The following is a 20,805-nucleotide window of genomic DNA, read 5'->3' as shown; positions in this document are numbered from 1 at the left end:
CTCGGGGTGTAGCCCAACGCAGGGAAAGGGAGAGGCGGCCCACGTGGAAAGAAGAGAGGGGGAGGGAAAGGTGGGCTGGGGAAGGATTCGGCCCACGAAGCTTTTCTGATTTTTTAATTGCTTTTCTTTTTAGATTTTGCTTCAAATTCAAAAGGGGTTTTAAACGAGCGACTTCTAGCAAATTTTTATCATGCTGCGTCCAATTTCTTCTCTAGCGAGGAGGAAGTCAGGATCTCAAAGGAAGAGTTGGGATCCATGGATCTAGAAGTTCTTTCTGGTGATAGTGCGTGCTGGCGCAGAAAGATTGGGCAGGAAGACTGGTGGCTTTGATGAGGAATGGCCACCACAAGTCTAGGTCATACAGGTAAATGGTTAAAGATTTACCATCTCTTCGACAATGATGCCCATTTTTATCATGCTTCAACTGGCAAGAAAAGCGGTATGATGATGACGTGCGAATCTCTGTACACCCTTCTGCCCACATTAAAAGCGCCTACACCCGTCATTTCGAATTTTGAAAGGTTTTTTAACTCTACTCAGAGTTTGGTGTCAATCAGTTGAGTTCTTTAGTATTTTCCTTCAAGTCTTGAGTGCGGTTAGCTGTAGGGTGCTCGACCCTACTGAGCTTTCACTTGGTACTTGAGGAAGGACCCGCCTATGCTCGATTCCTTCGACCATGCGACTACAAGGCTGTTGCAAAGCATCCTCCCAACAAGAATACACCCGCTAAGGTTTTGCCATCGTCAAAGTGGAGTCACACCACCCAGATGCCCCCTCATGCGCCTTGTAGCTCTGGAAAGAATCACTCTTCTCTTCCATTACACCACTAGTGGGTCATTCTATGCTGAGGATCCACTAATTATTAAGTCAGGATGTACCCATATAAGCCTCATGGATGGACGATAGTTCTTGGGTTGTCACTCCACGAACCGGTCCTTAGGACACCGAGCAACCACTACCACACACCAAAGTGTTTCCCACACTTGTGCCTCATGCACCATCATCAACCAACCTTCTGCTCGACATCCCTAAGCTCCATGTTGCCACACAAGTTACCATAATTCCCAACTCATAGTTGCATAGTTCATTAATCATGTTTAACTGATAACTCATCCATACCCTTGTGCAAAGCTAAGCATGAACTACCCATAAACCACTATTGACAACTACGAGACAAGGAATATATGGAACATGGTACTATAATTAAATGGGATTAAAAATTAATAGCATGCATGTTGGAAATAAAAAACGCATTAAAAAACCGGGATCAAAATATTCAAGGACACTTGCCTCTTCCAACTTGCTGCTCAGACTCTTCAAAGGCTTGGTCCTAGAGATTCTCGAACTACTCTTCCTCTGCTATTGGAACACACCAGAAAAACACAAACAAAAATAGCTAAGAACAATACACCAAACAATAGCTAACATCTATAAAAAGGGTACTAAAAGATAGTACACGCTGCTACGAATGCGAGAGCGCAAAAATCGCCTGAAACGGAGCTAAAACAAGAAAGTTATGCTAAACAAGTTTAGGGTTAAATCTGAAAAAGGACCTATTTTGAATTAAATAGAAAGTTTAGGGGCCTTTTTGTAAAAATTGAGGGACCCATTTGTAATTACAAGAAAGTTAAGGTGCTACGATGTAATAATATAGGGGCTTCTTGGTAAATTCAGAAAATTCCAAGGTTTACTTTCCTGAATTAAAACAAATAGAAGCTAACTGTATAAAGGCTTTGCTGATGTGGCATGACACATGGGCAGATATTGCTGATGTGGCGCTGGTGGCTGACTGGATTAAAGTGGCCACATGTCATCATGCGGTTTGCTCGGCGAAGGGGTATGCAAGATCTAATCGTGGCCTTCCATTTTGGATCCGACAGCTTAGAGATGGGGGAGGGGATTAACCGACCGGCGACAGGAAGAAGGCGACGGCGGGAGGGGAACCGCGGCGGTGGACTCACCGGAGAGAGGTAGAGACCTCGTCGCCGTGCACGGAAGATGACAGCGAGCGGCGCAAAAGACTCAGGAGAGTTAGGGGTTTCCTTTTGATGGCTTACCTTGGGTGGCGCGGTCTGGGAAGGTAGTTGGCGGCGAGAGGGGCGGCGGCGGTGCATGGTTCTCAACAGGAAGATACTCCGGTGGACAGAATACGAAGAAGAGCACACCAACACCCTCAGCGGACATCGACGAAGCTCGCAGGTGGCTCAGGAGGGGCAAAGGATGTCGGGAACGGCCGGCGGTGAGCATGACCAAAGCAGCAACAATGGCAGCGGTGCAGCGGGAGCTAGGTTTGGCGAAATAGATGAAAAGAAGAGGGGGTGCGGAGCTTTATATAGGCGGGAGATCATGCGGGGAATCGGATAAGGGCGGGAGTTTGGTTGGGATACGGGCTCGGGAGAGGCGGCATATGACGTTGGGTTCATTTCGGACTCGACTGGTGCAGCACGAGGAAGGTGACGGCGCACTTGGGCATCTCACAAGGGAGAAAGTGGCTTTGGCTCGAGGTGTCTTCAGCCGGCGCGGACAGAGTGAAGCTGGGCTGAGGCGCGCGTGGCCCAAGCGGACGGCAGGGAGAGGAAACAGGCTTGGCCCAAAGAGAGAAAAGGGAGGTGGGCCATCGGAAAATGAAAAAAAAGAAGAAAAGAAGAGGGTAGGGGAAGAATTCGGCCCAGGGAGAAGAAAAGATGATTTTCTTTTAGAAAACATTTTCAACTTCTCCAAAACTCAAACGGCACGCCTCGAGGCTTTCAAAAATTCCTTTTCACACAATAAAACCCTAATGCACCTATACTCAGCATGAATGCAACACAAAAAAATATAACCTAGGGAAAATTTCAATTTATTTTTAGAAAATAGGTTTTAACCTATTCTGTTGATTTAAACCATAATTAAATTCTAGCAAAATTTTTGGGAATTAGAAAATTAAAATCCAGGGTGTTACAACTATCTGATGAGTTGATCTTCATTCATCAGCACTTGCGTCTTCTATTGAGCTTTTCTCTCTTTGTCAACCTACGTGCCTCATATTGCTTCTTGTATCTTCTTCTCCTATTTGTCAACTTTGGCATTCCTAGACATCTTGTATCTTGCTTCTTGCTTTGGTCATGAAACTTCTCCCCCCTTGTCAACAATCTCAAAAAGGGCTACAAACATATGTTGCACTTGAGGAAGAGCATTAGACCACATGGGAGAGAGCTTCATAAATTATGATCCAAACAAATGATACCAATTTATTGAAAATATGTACCAATTGTAAGGATATAATTCATGATACCAATTGTGAGGATAGGAGGCATTGACATCAATTAAAAAGAATGAACAAGGATCATAATTTATGAAACTCACATAATATAATCTAAACTCTCCCATTTTTTGTGCATACATATAATAAGACCCACTTGTGAGTACCACTTGTAGGAATGTGGCAATATATGCACATCTAGACAATAAGTAAAGGTAGAAAGTTTAAGTCATATCATGCATGAAGGTAGCTTAAAAGTAGAAATGAATAGATAATGATAACAAATTGAAGCATTTTAGCATTGCATACATTCAGGGCTATGTTGGTTTCTCCATGAGACTACAAAAGATTCATCTAGCAACACATGTTAGTCTCAAAATCACAATCCATAGGATATACTCCCCATAAATGTATGCATACAACTTGCAAGACATATGAACTAGTTATTAATAACAATAGGGAGGGTACACTATTAATAGATTTATGGCACATAAAAGATATCAATTGTGAAACTAATGCCATGAAAGGGACCTACAACTAATAAACCATGTAGGTTGCTCATAGGTTAAAGACAAGTAGAAGCAACCTACCATATAAAAACCTACACTAGGTATTTCAATAAATTGAAATATGCACATGCTATCCTAGACAAGGAAAATGTACTAGATGCAATAAGAAATGAACTGAAGTCTAGCTACTATTTACCTCTTTTACCTTTGGATAGAGATTTTGGGTATATGGTGACCATAATCTTCATCAAAGCGTCCAATCTTATGTACTTAGCTTCTTTGATTGAACCTTCACTTTATCTTGTCAGCCAAGTCTCCAAGTCATGTGCTTCAAGTCTTCTTTGGAACCCAAATCAATTGGGGCCCCTTCATGTTGGTAATGACTTCCTTGAGCACCCAATTGGGTTGGTTTCACCCTCGGTCCTTTCTTCCAACCATTTTTGCAACTACCTTGCCATTTTACTTTTTCTTGAGCTTATAGTGGTTGCTCTTGATCTTGTTCTTGTAGTTGGGCTTGGTGTAGATGTTGGAGGTCTTGTTAGAAAGGTTCATTGCTTTCTTCTTCTCCTTGGTCTCCTTCTTGACTTGCTTGCATTGGAAGGACTTATGACCTTCTTGATGACATTTGAAACATGTCACGGTGGACCCCTCCGCAAGCTTCTTCACCATGGTTGTACTATTATCTTGAGGATGTTGAACATGGTTCTTGCTCTTTAATCTTGCGAAGTCCTTCTTGAGCTTTTTCACTTCTTGCTTGAGCTCATCAGTTTCTTGTGTCATGAGTTCATTAGATGGTTCTACATGAACATTCTCAACATATATATCATTATAAGAGGGCGAGCAAGATAAATCAATTAAATCATTGCAAGAAGTAGTAACATCCACTTTAGGATTGAATTTAAATAGAGAGGTAGATTGCTTCAAAAGGGCCTTAGATTGAGATTCGATGCACTTAAATTTAGCCTTAAGCTCATCAAGCTCCTTGTTTAGTAAATTGAATTTGCTCAATAATTGCTCATAACTAGAAAAAAAAGGTAGCATGAATGTCATTGAGGGTATTGAATTTCTTAAGCTCTTTTGATTGTTTCTTAATAGCCCTTTGTTGCTCATTGATCAAATAAAGGAGTTCATCATAGGCGGGAGAATCCTCATCAGATTCATCATCACTTACATCGCTATCCATACCTTTGGTCATAAGGCATTTGTGAGATGACTTGCATGTTGACTTGCGTAATCATGATCTTGTGGAATTTTTCTTGGAGGAGTGGGTGGCAAAGCTCTCATCACTTGAGCTTGAATCTTCATCTTCACTCACCCATCTTCCCATGCTTGCAAATGCTTTAGGTCTTCCCCTTGTCTCCCTCTTGCTCTTGGTTTTGTTCACTTTCTTGATGTGATCAATAGTTTTGACCAAGTATTTCATGGAGATTCGATGGTCAATCTTGGTATTAATCTTCTTGATATTTTTCTCCACTTGAGAGATGAGCTTGGCGACTTCGGGATCCCATTTCTTCATCACTTGATGTGCTTTGCTCATCATCTTTATTCCTCTCTTCATCTTCATCTCCATCATCTTCGCTTGAGCTTGACTCTTGCTCTTGCCTCCTCATCTTCGCATTCATAGGGAGACATGGTGCTTGCTTGCTTGTGAACGCAAGGTTCTTGGCATCGGATTAGGAAGAAGCTTCAACCCCCATATTCATGGTCATCTCATAGGCGATAATTTTACCGAGCACTTGACTTAGAGTCATCTTCTTGATGTCGTTGTTATCGTAGATGATGGAGACTATCAACTTGTACTTTAGAAGAAGAGCTTGAAGTATTCTTCTCACCACTTGATCATTGTCAATTGACGTCAAACCTAGCCTATTGATCTCACTGACAAAAATATTCAAATGTGAGTGCATGTCATTAGCACTTTCACGGGGTAGTTGCTTGATGCCATTGAGCTTAGTCACAAGCACATCATATTTCTCATAGCGCACATCCTTTGTGCCTTCATGTATTTCAATGAGACTATTCCAAATATCATGTGCATTGGTGAGAGAATAAACACAATTAAATGTATCGACATTTAAAGATGATAAAAGGATACTCTTCGCCATTGCATCTAATTGCCTCTCTTTGTTGGTGATGCGAGGTCTCATCCCTTCCTCGGTGACTATCCAAACATCTAGAATTTTAGCATGCAAATAACATAACATTAGAATTTTCCAATGGGGAAAATTTGTGCCATAAAAAACTGGAGCACTATGGGTATCCATCCCAATTCTGGAGGTCACAACTCTAGAATGTTAAGCCTATCAAGAGCACAACACTCTGATACCGATTCTGAGGAACGATGACATCCTAAGAGGGGATGAATTAGGACACTTCGAAACTATTTGGCTCCAAAAACTTTACAAGATAAATCTATCTCAAATTCTATCTAAATGTGCTCTAGGTTTATTTAGTGTGTCTACACTACTACTTAAGAGGATTGCAACCTACTCTAGCAAGGTAAATTGCAAGTAAATAGAGAGACAAACTCAGTACAAGGGATTTTTATCCCGTAGTTTTGATGGCATGAATGCCACCCCTAGTCCACATTAGAGATCCATAAAGGAGATGCTCCCCATTGGCACCTGGTCACGGCTATTAAGCCACCAAGTCACAAATACAAAGTCTCAACCTGGAAGAGCCACCAAGACAAGGTCTCACCACTAGCCTCTCTTTCGGTCACTTGCTGTCGTGATCACTTCAGAGCTTGAGTCACCAAGGCAAGGGCCTCTACGTCCTCATACATGTGTCTTGCTGTCGCTCCACACTAAGTCAAAGGGTCAACATGCTTGAGCCACAAAGACCCAAGATACTAGTGAGTCACCAAGACTCTAAGGTGCTGACGTACCACTCGGTATAAGCTAGGATCATCATTGATCTCTTCTTTAAGTTGCAACTGCCTCGGATGATCACTTTAAGAATTTTGGTGGCTTGGATATCTTCTCAAGTGTGTATGAGCTTCCTTTAGACTCCAACAACATGCCACACGTCAAATGACTGAGTGGAGGGGTATTTATAGCCTCAAACCTGCTAACTAGTCGTTTTCCTAACAGTACAGAAAAGCTGTTAATACCGGATGATCCAGTAAAAACAGTAGTACTAACACCGGATCATCTAGTGAGTACAAACTTAGAAACTAGCCATTGGAACTCCACTTAAAGCTTTTATGGACACCGGACATTCCGATGTGCCTTTAAATCCATCACCGGACCTTCCGGAGAGTTATCTTGAGCCAGACCATGCCACTTCTTCTTTGTGTAAAATGATCTGGTGCATTCATCTCTATGATCTCCGAACTATCCAGTGAGTTGATCTTCATTCATCAGCACTTACAGTCGCCACTGCAAGAAATACTTTGGTGCTATACTCTGGTTGTGCACAAACTAAGTCTTTGCAATTGCATTCTTCTCTGCAAGAAATGCTCTGATGCTATTTAGTGCAGATCACCGGACTATTTGATGAGGTCCTTAGCCTTCTCCCATTTGTTAAAAATGCTCCGCTAAGTTCAACACACAGAGCACTATACTATCTGGTGAGGCCATCAACCTCTGTGTACAATGCTCTGGTGAGTGCAAACTCTACTGCACCGGACTATCTGGTGAGGTCAATTCTCCTGGGACTTCTTCAAATCAATCAAACATTATCTCGGGTGCGGTGGCATCTTGTATGTATTGCATCCATGAGACCTACTAATATATATTCTTGAAAAACATGTTAGTCCCTATGACTATGTTGTCGTTAATCACCAAAATCATATTCATGGCCTAAAAGGTCCATTTTTGCTACAAAAGGTTCTTCTGTAATTCCTGGTGGTGAAACCTAGTGGACAGATGCATACTGGATTAGGCTCTGATTAGTGGTAAATGTCATACAGTGATTTCTTGGTGGCATACCACTGGTGTGTGTTATGTGTCTTGCAAACACGGCAACATGAAATTCACTGACTCGTGAGGAAAGCTAGACAACCTTTGCAGAGTATAAAATCTGATATATCAGCCGTGCTCATAGTCATGAGAGACTTGGATCTTCACATGATTAGATGGTTTGGTGTTGGATATAATGGTGGAATTGTTATGGTTTGTAGGGTGTGTAGCCTTGAGTGATAGTTATTGGGTTGTTTGGGTTACACTCACTTAACAACTGCTTAATGTTTTTTAATTACATTACTGTTTGCTTTACTCGCATTTACATAAATATACCATATGTTAGCTTGTTCTTGATATAGTCTACATATCTTTATTCTCTTGTGCCCTTGTTAAGCGTGTCATGTGCTCACACTTACTATTTTCCCTATGCCATGCGACATGTGTGGTGCTGCTGAGTGAGTGAAGATGTTGAAGATTATCAAGATGAGATTGTGACATTCTAGGCATGTGTCTCCCAGTCAGTTTCCTGTGGTGTTGTTGGGCACTAATGCTTCTGTTCCGCTTCATAGAAGATAATATATGTCAATTGTTATAAGAGTTAATGTTTATTCAATAGAAGTATTGCTTTTGTTAGTTCACCTGTGATGTCCTTATGTGTGTTGAACATCCTGGACACACATAACCTGCATCTGGTTTTGGGCGTTAAAACCGGATGTGGCATTGCAACTACCTCATCCACACCCAATAAGGTATCATGAACCAGCCACCGGTTGTTCCAACATCCGTGGTAAAATGCTTGAGAGTGTGTGACTCCACCTTCACCTCCACCACCTAGTAGCCAATAGGGATAATATATATTTGTTGTCTCCTGTTTGCTACTAACCATGACATGTGAAGCATCGGATGAGCAAGAGTGTGTTTTGAGGTAAGAACTCATGATGGTGTTGGACGAGCACAACCAAGCTATTAGTGACAACATTAATAAGAAGCTTGCAGAAACAAACACTGCATTGCAACGACTTAATGATAGTATTACCATGCTCAATACACACTTTGATCATTTGGTCAATCAACCATCAAACAATGGGCGTATGGACCTTGGTGCAGTCCATGAGCGAGTCCATCGCGGATGATGAAATTTTGAGGCAAGAACAAGACGCCTTTGATGCATGACAACATAATCAATTGAACTTCAACTATCTAGGTATGAGAGGTAATAATTCTCCGCAACATAATGCACGTGTTAATGATGATCTATTTGCTAAAGTTAAATTTACCATACCATTTTTTGCGGGTGCTTAGATACTAAAATGTATCTAAATTGGTAGATGATGGTAGAATAGAAATTTGAAGCTCATTTAGTTTCTAAAGTGCATAGAGTTAAGCAAGCCACTAGTGAATTCAAAGGTTTTGCCATCAATAGGTGGAATAAGGTATGCAAGGAAAGGATAGCACCTACTACATGGGATGCCTTATAGGTAGCTATGCGTAACAAATTTGTTCTACCCTCTTTTAAAAGAGACTTGCATAAGAAACTGCAGCACCTAAACCCTATTGTAAAATGTGAAAAAGAGCTATCTAAAAATGAGAAAAAAGAGCATGAGCATGAATCTGAAAATCAGCAAGGGTGTGTTATGTTTGCCACTAAATCTGACCTTGCTGCAATTTTTTAAAATGAGCTGCCATGCTATGGTTTGAAATGCAAAGTTTTCTTAGTTTTAATAGAGGATATATCTAGCTCTTTATCTCCTGTTGTTGCTAACCTGTTGCAGGATAACAAAATCAACAAAACGATGGATGAGAGAAGAAGAACAAGGAGAAAGAGGAGACAATTGATGCTCCATGCATGTTTCAAAAAGGTACAAATGCTAATGCACCTATATCAGCTGAGGAAGAAAACAAAGGGAATAAAAAAGGTGCTACACTCACACAAGGTGAGGATTATTTTTATGTGCTGAAATTGCCCACTACCCATGTTACTGTAGAGCAACCATATTGCAATATTACCTTTGTCACAAGATGATTTGCTTGTTATTCCTTATGTTAAAGAAGAGTTGTGTGGTAATGCTTTATTTATACCGCAACTTGTGCATGAATGTGTTAATTTTGATTTACATATGAATAGTTGTTCTGAAATTAAACATATTCAACGCATTACTAGTGAGCAAGAAGAGCTGAAATTGCTATAATTTCTTAATAAATTTGATGTTCTTTGTGATCTAAATAGTTTAGAAGAGAATTTAAAACTTAATTCTGACTTGTCATACTTGTCACAAAATACTTTTCATATTATTGGCAAATACAATGATAAATCTGAGTATATGGTGCATCGAGTTTATATTTGTTCAGATATGAAACCTTCTATTTTTGTACCACCAAGTGATCACTTAGAAGGCTTTAGTGGCATCATTAATGTCATGTCAAGTTTTTCTAGTTATACTGGAACCCACCGAATAGTTCACAAGAATGGAAGCATGCTACCATACACCACAACCATTGCTTCAACTTGCTTTGTACAGAAGATGCAAATTTATATCAAGTTGCGATGCAATATCACTTCTTTTAAAGAAGGGGAGCAATAAGTGACATGTGTGAATATTGTACCAATGTTGTCCATTATTACCAATTATGATCAGGTACAATCGTTTAAGAGAGAATCACAATTGTGTAGACATAACAGGAGTTCCTTACGCAAAATTTGTTTGACCATGGCTTTGTGTAGAAATTTACAGTCAAGATGTTAGATCATGTGATGAGTATTTTTCTTGAATAATGAAATTGGTAGAGCAAAGTGGTTTAGCATAATGACATTAGGATGATATTCATGAGTTGCTAAGATATTGCTTGGATAGCATAGATGGTTTGATGCGCTATCAGAAGTTTGGTATGCTTATGTTAGCGTGATGGTTTTGCTTGGAGTTCACGTGGTGTTGCGTGAACTGATCTTAAGTCAAGTTAGGAAGGACTTGTGCTTGTACTCATTTGATTCATGTGTAGGTATTGCTTGAAAGTGAACGTGGTCGATGACAAATCGACGAACTAGGTTCAGGGAGGAACTGAGGTTTAGAACTAGGTTCAAGGAGGAACTGAGGTTCTAGTGATCGAGGATGTCATGTGGGACGTTCGGGCTCGAGAACAGTGTACGTGAAGGCAAGGTTGCATGTGTGCGACTAGGTACGTTGCGAAGAAGGGCAGGCAAATGCAAGGTTGTGAGCAACCAGATTGTGTGTTTGGATGATGGAGTCGTTTGAGTACATGGCAAGGTTAGACTGCAGTCTGATTGGTTGAAGAGTCCAATCCCATAAGGAATTGAGTGCTAGTCAGAGTTGGACTCGAGCACGAGTTGGATTTGGTTATGGGTGGATATGTTACCAGGATTGCTTCCAAACCAAGGTTGGTTTAGAGGGCTATATATTGAGAGGGTCTCAGTCAAGGTGTGTGCGCCAAGAACAAGATTAGATTTAGACTTTTGATCTAGAGAATAGATCTCTCTAAGTTTTGGGATTTTGTGAAAATCCTTATTTGATGCTTTGTAGAGGCATCTTGTAAACTCATCAGTGCAATGAAGAATCAAGTTTCGTAAGTTGATGAGTTGCTGATTCATAATTTTCTCTCTGTTCTATATTCTGCATGCTTGGTTTTGGTTTTCGATTAATTTTGTGTTTTTAGCGAGTTTTATCTTGGTCTAATCCATCCAAAACCTAGCTAGAATAACTAGTGTTTGATCTGAGAAAATTTCGAGTAACTTTGTTCTTGATAGCTCCTTGGGGTACAAGATGAGCACATAAAGCATTCTTGAACTCCTTCCAATTGATGCTATCAGGTTCTTCATGAGCAGCGACATAGGCATCCCACCAGTTAGCGGCAAGTCCCATCAGCTGGATTGAAGCAAACAAAACTTTCTCCCTGATGTTCCACTGAGCGACTGAAAGCTTCTTCTTGATGACCTTGAGCTGGTCATCAGCGTCCATACGTTCAACAACATAAGAGAAGGTAGGTGGCTTAGTCATTTGGATTTCTCCGAGCTTGTCACAGGGTTGCTTTGGTGGTGCAGGGGCAGTAGTGAGGGGATTATGCTGCATTTGGGCCATTGACTAGGCCACTCCTTGTAGAATATGTGTTTATACTGCAAGAAGCTGCTCAAGGGAAGGCTACGGTGGAGGAGACGGATTGCCATTAGCTTGTCCATCACAAGCATTGCCATTAGCGTTGGCACAGTTTCTTAGGTTCACCATCTGACATAGAGATGAGAAGATGAAGAGAAGGGGAAGAAGGTAGAACAACAGCAGAAAGAACGTACAAAGATAAACAAAGATAGATACCCAAACTAACTAACATATTAATATTATTATAAGGATGCATTCATGAAGAAGCTCTTCACAATACTTGACACACTCAAACAAAGATCCAAATCATTACATAGCACACCAGCAAACTTAACCAGCTCACTAACTAGCATACTATTCTAACAACTCATAACATCTAAAAGGGTAACCTCCTAAATGAACACATAATTATGCAGAAGCCTCAGGGTGCTGGTGCTTGGAAACGACAGGCCTGGAGGTGGGACGGAAAACGCAGAGTCTGCTCCTCAAACTCAGAGTTAGAAAAAAGAAGATTCCCAACACTCCAGGTGGTGGCACTTCTTGTTGCGTAACTCATTCTGTGCTTGAGCTACCTTGCCTCTGACATACTGCAACTCTCCTCAGTTGTATGGTCTAGCTCATGACTCACCTCCGACGCTAGGGTAATCTGCTCTCCAAGCTTGGTAGTGCCTTCTGCGATGACGGGATGGGCGGTGATGTCGGTGAAGCCACTAATAAGCTGAGGGTAGTGGATGAATTGAGTGAAGATCAGGTCACCGCTGTAGCGGTGGTAGAGGACCATAAGGGCTTGGCGTGCAGCATCACAGATTCCAGCCTGGAAGGTAGCTCTTCGTGACATGGCATGGTGGATGCTTATCGACTCGTAGGCTCCACACTCTGGTAGCGAAGCGTAGATCACCACTTCAACTTTCCACTCAAGAGGAGCATCAGCGTACTCAGTCTTTACTCCTACATACTCAGGTGCCTTCTCGGATCCCAGACTGTGAAGTATCTCCCAAATCTTGGTGGGGAACCATCCTACATGGTGTCCATCGAAGTGGCAAACACGAGTCCAATGCTGAACACAAGGCAATTTAGGTCTTGCAAAAACCATAGCATGGGTCGAGGACAACGGTGGAGAAGGGTGATGACCACCAACACTCTTGTGTGCAGTCTGATGGGTATGGGCCATCTAAAAAAATTGATTAGAGGAGGAAAAGGGTTATCAACAAGGTTTAAATAGAATAAGCCAAGGAAAACACAAAAAAGATAAGGCAGAGTTTTCAAAAATAGTTTTCTTTATCAAATTAATCTTTAAAACTCTACCATTCTAACTAGCCTCCCGTCCTATTGTCAACACGGCTATGATACCACTTCTGTCACACCTGGTTTTATAAAGGAACAAAATTAGATGTAAACCACATTATGCTAAGATCAAGTTTCATACATGCAGCGACTTTATCGGAGTATCACACACCATGCCATTATTACAATGTTAAACCTAAACAAGATAGAAAGACTCCAAAGTCTTTAACTAAAGCACACTAGCAAAACATAGCAAAGCTCCCATCTTTCATAGGCAATGACCGGGGGTCCACCAGCCTATCAATCTTCATCTTCATCAATGTAATAGTCTAGTTCTCCTTCATTGTTTGAGCAGCGTTTGATGTACATTTGGATGGAAATAGCAAGTATGAGTACATGTCGTACTCCGCAAGTATGGGAAATAAATTACATGCAAGCTTAATTAAAGGAACAAGCTATAAGTTAAATTTGTATAAATGCCAACTATGCTAACGTAGAGTTATAAAAGCATTCTATTTAACTATGTGATTCATCACAAGACTTTCATCTCCTAGAAACATCTCCATATGTTTCTCAACTACTTAAAAACCACATCAGGTTCCCAAACCAACCGACTTGATACCTCTCACAGGTAATAATCCACCAACCAACCAAACCAAACCAAACCATCCAACTAATCATGTGAGGATCCAAGTCTCTCATAACCATGAGAACAGCTGATATATAAGATTTTACAATCTGTAGAGGTTGTCCAACTTTGCTCACAAGTCGTGAGTTCCATGTTGCCATGTTTGCTTGACACTTAACACACACCTATGGTGTGTCACCTAGAAAATTTCTACAAGGCTGTTACAAAGCATCCTCCCAATAAGAAGAAGCCTGCCAAGATTTTACAGTTGTCAAAGTGGTGTCACACTACCCAGAAGCCCCCTCTTGCGCCTTGTAGCTCTAGAAAGTTTCATTCGTCCCTTCCACTACACCACCATTGCCTCATTCTATACTGAGGATCCACTAATTAATATGCTAGGCCTATTTTGTACCAGGCCTCATGGTTGGTACGATACTTCTTGGGTTGTTGCTCCGCAAACCGTTCCTTACTTAGATCATTTGAGCAAATGCCAAACGAACAACATAACTATAACCACCAACACCTCGTTGCTCAAGACCTAAGTTTCCATGTTGTTAAACCATTACCAGAATTTCCCAACTCATAGTTGCATAGTTCATTAGACATGTTTAATCCACAACCCATCCATACTCTTGTGCAAGGCTAAGTATAAGCTACCCATCATAACTACTACTAACAACTAGGCAACAAGGAATATATGGAACAGGGTGCTATAAGTAAATGGGATTCAAAATTAAAATCATGCATGTTTGAATTAAAGAACGCATTTGAAAAACTAGGATCAAAATGTTCAAGAACACTTGCTTCCTCCAACTTGCTACTCAGACTCTTCAAAGACTTGGTCCTGGAGATTCTCGAACTGATCCTCGTGTGCTCTCAAAATACACCAGAAAACACACAACAAAACAAACTAAGAGCGGTATACCAAACAATATCTAACATCTATGAAAAAGGTACTAAAAGATAGTACACGCTACTATGAACACATGAGCGAGAAATCGTCTAAATTAGAGCTAAAACGAGAAAGTTACGCTAAAAACAAGGTTAGGATTAAATCTGGAAAAGAAAAAGACCTTTTTGAAGAAAACAAAAAATGTAAGGGGCCTTTTGTAAAAATAGAAGGACCTTCTTGTAGATATGGCAAACTTCGGGGACTAAACTATAAAAAGATAGGAGCTTTTTGGTAAATATAGAAAAGTTTAGGGTCTAAAGTGCAAAATTGCCAATTTCCCAAATAAATCAGAAAATGACTGGATAAAGCTCTGATGACGTGGCTTGACACATCGGCAGGTTTTGCTGATGTGGCCGATTGATGTGGCAAAAAGCGTTGACAGGGATTATGAAAGGGACATGTGTCCTCGGGTCCTTGGACAACAAAAGGGGTATCAGCCGATCTAATCTAGACTGTTGGTTTTGGATCGAACGACCGGGGAAAAAGAGAGTGGTCGGAGAGAGATCGGTGACCGATGGCTCGGCACAGCAACACATGGCTAGAGATTTGCTAGAGTTCCCCCAGGTTTAAGCTCTAGTGGGCTAGGGTCAACAGCAAGCGGCAGAAATGTGAGAGTGGTGCATGTGGAGCCCACCTGAGGGGTCGTAGTGGCCGGATAGGTGTCCGGACAAGCCAGCAGTGAGAGAAGGTGGTGGCGGCTCTCGGGACAAGGTGGCGGCGGTGCTCCGATTCAGCTCAAACTCGACACGGCACAGTGCAAGGAAGGAGGTGCGGAAGAGAAGGAGGAAGGGAGGATGGGCTGGCTCCAGAGAGGAAAAGGATGGGCTTCCTGGAAAAGGAAGAAAAATAAAAGAAGAAAGAAGATTAGGCCCAAGGAGAAGAAGGAGATTTTTCTGTTACAAAACACTTTCAAACTTTCGGAAAAATCTAAACGGTGCTCCACGATGTTTTCAAAAGTTATTTTTCACACAATAAAAACTTAATGCCTAGTTTCAGCATGAATGCAACACAAGATATAACCTATGGCCAAATTAAATTTATTTAGAAAATAGCTTTTAACCTATTCTATTTATTTCAAACCTATTTAATTCTAGAAATTTTTTAGAAAATTATAAAAACCAAGGTGTTACACTGATTGACTCGATAACTTTTCAATTACGAGTACAAGAATTGAAAGACATGAAAATTCTCAATTCTCTATGGCGTCTACGAGATAGAAAGAATATTTTCAGGAACAAGAAATTAGAAGAATTCTTGTTGGAATAGTTTCGTATTTGAATGTAGTTTCTGCTGTCCAAATTTAAGGACAATCGGACCAGTGGATATTTCTCCACATCGTTTTTACTAGAGTGTGTAAAAAAACAATCTGTTTTGAGTAGAATATCGAGTTTAAATTGATTTTTGATTTGGATGAATTAATCTTTAATTTGGCTCCCACAATGATTCACTCCTCTCCGATTGGGTATTTTGCGCATATTCAACCTGCACAACATAATTCACTCCTCTCCGATTGTTGTAAAGGAGAGTATGATGAGGACATGGCTCCCTTGGATACACACAAGGTGAACTCGTTCCTCATTGTTCATACTTTCTTTATAAAGAATATGATACTACTGAGTTTTTATGTTGTTTTGTTGCTTAGGAACATGGGAGAAGCACCACAACCTTACCTGGACATCATCACTCAAAGGCCAAGTCTACTTGGTCTCAAAGTTAAGCCCTAGTCGAACTCCAAATTCTACTGAAAGTCCTAGGACATCACGTCAGTAAAATGGCTATAACTCTGGCATACGAAGTCTGTTTAAGGCGTTCTTGGACTTACTGAAAAGCTTATGACGAGCCCTTTCCAATGGATCTAGTTTCAACCAAATATTTTAGCTAAGTTAAAGCCAATGAAATTAGGTGTTGCGTCACCGTTTTAGGCCTTGTTGGATCTTGTAATCGTGTCGGGGGGGGGGGGGGAGTCCAGATTGTGTATGCCTCTATCCATGGTTGTACAACCCTAGGTCGACCTCCTGATGTCCCTCTATATATATAGTAGCCGTCGTAGTTTAGGTTCGGTTTTGCTTTAATTATTCTATTGTATATAGTTTCGTCAATTGTTCAGTTTGTGAAACCCCAACTCGAGTGATTGATTGGTAATCAGCAATATTCAGATTGCATCTACCTATTCTTGCTTGTGTTCTCGATTCGTTTGCAGGAAAAGCCTTCTTGGCAAGGTGAACCACATTTTGGCATGGTTGAAAACCACAAAGTAGTGGTTGCAAGGGTTCTCGATCTATTCTGATCAGAGCCTTTGGATCATCAACGTTGAAACTCTATAAATCTACATATCATATTACCTATGAAGTATCAGGAAAACTCACATAACTTATCAGTGTATAGTTCGAAGCAAGAAGATTTCATCTTTCACATGGTAGCATTGCTTCATCCCCGTAGACTAGAAAGAAAGGTGTTTCACTCATCGCCCTGCTAGATGTCATTCATAGTGCCTAGTATACATTAGACAAATTAGAGGCCTAGGCTTTAGAGTAGGCATTGAAGATGTGGGTCTTGATTCCTTAAAGTACAAGACCATTTGCCCGCTCGACCTATCCATTACTTTATGGATGAGCCACATATACAAAAAAAAACCGTAGTGTCTAGTCCTTCACAGTAATCGATGAACGCCACGGTGGAGAACTAAGAGATGTTATCAATGATGATCCTACTCTGGACATCAAACCTTGTCATGATGCTTTTTATGGTGAACTTCTTGGCAGCTGTCGAAGTGATTTTGCCATCTCGTTCAGCTTCCATCCACTTGGTGAAGGTGTAGATTGTGACAAATAGGAACTTGAAGCCCCGGGCGCTACCGGGATGGGCCCCAGAATATTCAGCCCCCAAACGAATGGTCGTGGCTAGAGGATCGTTTGTAGGTCTTGAGCAAGTTGATGTACGCGTCTGTTGTGAAATTGAGAGCTTGCACACTTTTTTACAACCTCGCTCGCATTATAGAGAGTTGTAGGCCAATAGAAACCTTATCTAACTGCCTTTCTGACAAGGGTTTGGAAGGAAGTGTGAGCTCCGCACACCCCTCCATGAATTTCTTCGAGTATTTCTCTACCATGTTTTTGAGAGATGCATTTCACGAGTACTCCATGAGCACCTCTTCGATAGAGGGTGCCATCCACCAGGGTATACATCCTAGATCGATGAGAATTTTGCTCGTTAGTGCATTATCTTCAAGCACAACTCAATGTTGAAGGTACTTGTGGATTAGGTCCATGCACGAAACTTCACTTTTGAGCTAAGCCACAAGTTCCCCCATGATTCCTTTAGGGGCATCGATCCATGGAGAGCCCCCGAGCTGGTTATAGGTCTCGTACCACCAATCCTTCAGCTATGGCATCTGAAGATCTCGCAGATGGCTTTCAGAGTTTCTCATGAAAATCCTAGGTTTCTCCTAGATATCGTAAGGATGCTAGGCGGGAAAGACTATTAGCAAGGCAATTATCCTTCATTAGGATATATTTGACCTGAAGTCCGATGAATTTCTTTTCCACCTTCCTCACCTCTACGAAGTAGTCCGTCATAGTCTTATTGAGATTTAATACTCCTTGCTGACTTGCTTCACCACCAACTATGAATCCCTTTTCTCATGTTGGTGGTGGATACAAAGAGCAGAAGCTACTTGAAGACCGACGAGTAGACCCTCATATTTGAATAGATTATTCGTGGCCAGGAAGTCAATCTGCAAATTGTATTGCAAGCTTTCTCTCATAGTAGAGTAAGTATGATTCCAGCCCTCGCACCTTGAAGCGTAAGTGATCCATCAAAGGACAGAGTCCATACATATGTTAAGTTGCTACGGCAACCGTGGGGTCGACCAAGTTCTTCCATTTGACCATGAACTCCGTGAGTACTTGCGACATGATCGTTGTTCGAGGCATGAAGCGAACATCAAACTCTCTGAGCACAACGACCCACTTGGCGATTCAGTTGATTGTATCTCTATTATGAAGGATTTCACTGAGTGAGAATATTAAGGGTAGGTGATCTTGTGAGCCTTGAAATAGTGTCATAGCTTGCAAGAGGCCATCAACATAGCATATAGTAGCTTTTGCACCTGAGGGTAGCACTCTTTAGGATCGTGTAATACTTCACTAATGTAGTACACCGATCGTTGGCTCTTCTCTCATTTTTTTGGCACTTCTCTTTTCACGACAAATACCCCACTCATGACACATGGACCGGCCACAATGTATAATAGAAGATTTTCATTTGGGTTGGGAGCATCTTGACAGCAGTATACCTCATTGATATGTGGAACCATCATTCTTTACTCCAAAGGGCATCTTGACATAACAATAGACTCCGAATGGAGTAATAAAGGAGGCTTTCTCCTCATCTTCTGGATGCACTCCGAATGGAGTAATAAAGGAGGCTTTCTCCTCATCTTCTGGATGCATGCTGATCTGGCGATAACTGGAATAGGCATCTAGAAGGCTTAGATAGTTGCACCCAGAGGTGGAGTTAACTATCTAATCTATTCGTGGCAGAGGGAAGGTGTCCAAATGGTAGGCTTTGTTATGATCAGTGAAGTCCATGCACATTCACCACTTGCCATTTGACTTTTTAACCATGATGATGTTGGAAAGCTACTCAGGGTGATGCACCTCTCTTATGAATCCTGCCTTGGTGACACTTTTGATTTCCTCTATGATGGCTTACCTCTGGTCAGCCGTGAACCACTGGAGTTTATTCTCGATAGGCTTTGCATTGGATTAGATTGTTAGTTTGTGCTCAATCACCTCCCTAGGTATACCGGGCATGTCAAACGGTTGCCATACAAACATGTTGGTGTTTGCCTAGAGGAAGGTGACGAGCGCCAGTTCCTATTTAGGATTCAGGTTGGAGTCGATCTGAACGGTCCTGCTTTCATTTTTTCTTGGGATTTTACAATAACCTTAGGTGTCGAGTTTTTCGTCTCCTTGTTGGGTTGATGCTACATGGTCATGTCTAAACTGTGCTTGTCACAGCATAGGCCTGCTTTTGGGCAGCCCCGGACAGTAATGACTCCCTCTATTCTAGGTATCTTCATGCAGAGGTAAGATCCTGACTTACGGTGAATAGCGCATTCACGGTTGTCTTGGTAGCCAAGTGGTTTAAACTCGATGTCGTAGTCCTTGGGGCATTGATCCATGAAGCAACGTACGTCATCGCTAGAACCATCACCCGAAAGTTCTTCATCGAAGTTCACACAATTGATCGCCGGTTCGTCGGTGGGAGGGGTGAAGTTGTCATATAACCAATCATTCGAGAAACTGGTCCTCGGTCCAGGCTTGCATGAAGTCAATGACATGTGTGTAGAATCTTCAACGCCTATGGTCATGATCCCCACGAACTACGCTAGCTATCGATGATTGGTGAATCGCCAATCTAACGAACATGTAGAAAAGATAGGGGATGCTTCGAGTAGACAAATCAAAGGAACACATAGAGGGATTTTTATACAAGTTCGGCCTCCCTTATGATAAGAACCCTACATCTTGTTTGTCTTGTATTGATCTCTGGGGTTGTTACAAGGGTGTGTGTGGCTAGCCTAGATTGATCTAACCTGGTCAGGTCGCTTCTTTGCTTGTAGTCAAAGAAGATCTAGCTGTGAAAGGCTTAGTGGGTGCAGAGCTTCCGCAGGTGTCTGTTGGCTTCTAATGACTTGTCATCATCTATCCTTAGCAAGGTTCCTAGGCTCCTTATATATTGCGGGGGCATACATCATCTGGAGTCTTCCTTCCCGTTCTTGGAGATAAACTTCCCTATTTATGAGATATCCTCGGTGCCTACAAGTAGTTTCCATTCGTCTAGGGATTCCCTTCCTGGGATAGAGATATCCACAAATGGTAGTTACCCACTAGTCATCATTAGTTGGGCTTCTTGAACCATGATAATATTGCAATACACCTTCCGACTCAAGGTATCTGTGACTACATATGCTAAAGTTAAGTTTCCTTGATTAGTTTCAACCATCTACGTTGTCTCAGGTTGAGATCCATTTGAGTGAAGATATACTTTAGGCTCTTATGATCAGTTTACATCTCACACTTGTTTTCAATGAGGTAGTGCCTCCAGAACTTAAAAGTATGTATGTAGCACTGCTGTCAACTCCAAATCATGTGTGGGATAATTCTTCTAATGATT

The sequence above is a fragment of the Phragmites australis genome, chromosome 5 (genome assembly GCF_958298935.1).
Source record: "Phragmites australis chromosome 5, lpPhrAust1.1, whole genome shotgun sequence".
Taxonomy (NCBI): domain Eukaryota; kingdom Viridiplantae; phylum Streptophyta; class Magnoliopsida; order Poales; family Poaceae; genus Phragmites; species Phragmites australis.
Note: the sequence above shows the minus strand (reverse complement) of the source record.